This window comes from Dromiciops gliroides, chromosome 2 (assembly GCF_019393635.1).
Source record: "Dromiciops gliroides isolate mDroGli1 chromosome 2, mDroGli1.pri, whole genome shotgun sequence".
Lineage (NCBI taxonomy): Eukaryota > Metazoa > Chordata > Mammalia > Microbiotheria > Microbiotheriidae > Dromiciops > Dromiciops gliroides.
Genome location: NC_057862.1, coordinates 408,530,362 through 408,534,070, shown reverse-complemented (window position 1 = coordinate 408,534,070; position 3,709 = coordinate 408,530,362).

Genomic DNA, 3,709 nt, shown 5'->3' with positions numbered 1-3,709 from the left:
GGTGACTGTTGCTAGGTACTCTGTATTCTTAACCTCAGTGAAACTTGACCCTGGAATGAAAACAGACACACACAAGTTCAGGGGAAGTTCTCTTAACACTACATAATTAGAACTATCAGGAAAGGGGGCTGTTTTCTTGCAGTATTCCCAAAGCAGGTCCCAGTGCCCCCAAATAATCTGACAATGCATTCTGTGTACCAGACCCCCTCAACCATCCATGGCAGCCACCTGTTCCATGTATCTTTCCAAAGCTAAATAGAAGCAAAGTGTAGAAACTATCTCTCCATTCCCAGAACATCATTATTGGAAGAAGAAACATTCCTTTCTCTTTTATATTTGCCAACATCAAGTCCCTATGTATGTTCTTCATTCAACATTTATTAAGTATATGCTGTGAACAAAGCATGGGACTAGGTGCTAGAAGAGATACAAAACTTAGCTGACACAAACTCTCCCCTAAAAGCCACAGGGCTAGGGAGATGGGGCAGTGGGTGATAACAAACATTTTCAATATGCATGATATGGGCCATTACAGATTTTACAATTCAATGTGGGCTTCAAAAATTGACGTCATCACTCAGGGTGATCAGAGAAGGCTTTATTCAGGGCTTGACTTTTTAAAACTAGAATGCACCCACTCCTCTTCCCCCCAACCTAGACACTCCAGAACTTATCATTACTATTCCCCATGATCAAGGGCAACTGAGTATTAAGGGTATTTATTTCATGCTATGACTTTCTTAATTTGCCTTTTTAGGAAGGCAAAATGATGAGAATACAGTTAAAAAGCTATCTATTCCCATTTGAAAAAATGCTCTAAATCACTATTGATTGGAGAGATGCAAATTAAAACAACTCTGAGGTACCACCTGACACCTATCAGATTGGCTAAAATGACAAAAAAGGAAAATAATAAATGTTGGAGAAGCTGTGGGAAAATTGGAATACTAATGCATTGTTGGTGGAGCTGTGAACTGATCCAACCATTCTGGAGAGCAATTTGGAATTATGCCCAAAGGGCGATAAAGCTGTCCATACCCTTTGATCCAGCAATACCACTTTTGGGTCTTTTTCCCAAAGAAATCATGGAAAGGGGAAAGGGACCCACATGTACAAAAATATTTATAGCTGCTCTTTATGTGGTGGCAAGGAATTGGAAGTTGAGGGGATGCCCATCAATTGGGGAATGGCTGGACAAGTCGTGGTATATGAATACAATGGAATACTATTGTGCTGTAAGAAACGATGAGCAGGAGGAGTTCAGAGAAACCTGGAGAGTCTTGCGTGGGCTGATGATGAGTGAGATGAGCAGAACCAGAAGAACATTGTACACAGTATCATCAACATTGAGTGTTGATCTACTGTGATGGACTATATTCTTCTCACCAATGCAATGGTACAGAAGAGTTCCAGGGAACTCATGATAGAAGAGGATCTCCAAATCCAAGAAAAAAAAAAAAGAACTGTGGAATATAGATGCTGAATGAACCATACTATTTCTTTTGTTTTTGGTGCTGTTGCTTTTTCTATTTTGAGGTTTTTCATCATTGCTCTGATTTTCTCTTATAACATGACTAATGCAGAAATAGGATTAATGTTATTATGTGTGTGTGTGTATATATATATATATATATAAATAACCTATATCAGATTACCTGCTGTCTAGGGGAGGGGGGAGGGAGGGGAGGGAGGGAGAAAAATCTGAAATTGGAAAGCTTGTATAAACAAAAGTTGAGAACTATCTTTACATGTAACGGAAAAAAAGTAATTAATTAATTAAAAAAAAAAAAAGCTTGGGTTCCAGTCTTTTTTCCACCTATTTGCTATGTGACCTTGAGCAAGAAGTTACTTTCTTTCCTTGGACTTCTATTTCTTCCTCAGTAAAATCGAGGTTTAGACTACATGATATCTCAGGTCCTTTCTAGTTCCAACAGTATACAAATCAATCTAGTTGCTATTAAGGCATCCTAAGGGCTTTGGGCTCCAGAATGCCACACGTGGAAGTCCGTGCCTACCTGACCAGCATCCAAAGAATCCTATTTCAATAGGAAATTGGCACTGAGAGGTAATTTCCTTGAGCTCTCTGTGGGGAATGCATAGTTATGATTACCTAAGATAGCTTGGAAGCATTGCAGCTGGAGCTACATTTTGCTAAATTTGGCAGCCCCAAGGGGGAAAAATGGGACTTTAAAATCAGGAAGTCTGCTTTGGCTAACATTTCCATCCCGTCTGTCATGCTATCCTGTGCCAGCAGTGAGAAACTGCCTGGAGTTGGAAATATGCTTATTGACAGCCAGCTGGGTGAAGGAGGGGATGGCAAATGAAAGTCAGCCAGCTCATCGGACCTGTTGTGGACACTTCTGCTGCAGAGCCAGTAGGACTCAAGACACAAGTGACTTATTTCACTCTGAGAGGCAAAGAACTTTAAAGTTTCAACAGGTTGTTTAAAAGGTCATTGAGGGGCAGCTAGGTGGTACAGTGGATAAAGCACCAGTCCTGGATTCAGAAGGACCTGAGTTCAAATCCAGTCTCAGACACTTAACACTTATGAGCTGTGTGACCCTGGGCAAGTCACTTAACCCTCATTGCCCAGCCAAAAAAAAAAAAAAAGGTCATTGAGTGCATCTCTCTTCTTCCAGACAGGATTGTTCAGAACCCAATTTAAACATGAAAGACAAGCTGTTGGGGCAAAATGGACTGTTTCTGTAAGGAAGCTTATTTGCATTCCTTCTTGGTGAAGCATTCAGTAAATTCTTCCTTGGAACCCACTTAAACCCCTCTTGCTTAATACAAATGCTACCCCTTGAGCATATAATATTCACACACTAAGAATCTCACATTTGGGATTTGGCATGCAGTCACCCTTCAGGTTTCCCTTCTCTAGGCTGGTTATTATCATTCTTCACAACAAGGAGAGGAGCTTCAGTCTCATCATCTTGTTTCATGTCCCACCCATTGGTTCTTTAACTTCTCCCTTCAAAAGATTGGCCAGTCTTAGGTCTCATGAGAGAGCCTAAGAGAAGCTTTCTTAGGAATGTAGGACTTAGAGCTAGAAGGTACATTAGAAATCATCTAATCCAGTTCCCTTATTATACAAGTAAGAAAACTAAAACCCATAAAGATCAAGTGACTGGCCCAGAGTCATGCAGGTGTCAGCCCTAGGGTTCAAACTCAGGTCCTCTGATTCCAAATTCAATGCTAAATGCTACTATACATAAAAGTCTAGCATATATAAAATTCTACACAAACCTTAAAATTATATATATATATATATATGTTCACTATTATCATTATACCTGTTTTCTACCCCAGGGACCCCTCCTTTTAATCTTAACATCCTCCAGTTATAGCTACAGTTCACAAAGAACCATGTGACCAATTGGAGAAATGGCCTTGGGAGGCTTAGACTGGGCTTGGTGGTGTCAGGGAGGATGTTGCTTAGATGAGACAGCATGTGAGGGGTCATAGTGATAGAGACTGGGGAGAGCATTTCAGTTCCATAGCTAGGTCTACAGAGTCTCAGTGCTTTTGGAAGAAAAGTAAGAGTAGAAAGGCGTGTGACAATCACCATGATCAAAGCTAATGGGAAGATTAGTAATAAGCAACTCTACCAATAATTCATGGCCAGGAGTTAAGGCAAAGGGAGCTTTTACCTGGGTAGAAAATCTAAATACCACAATTGTGAGTCTGTGTTGGAAGGAGAGCTCCA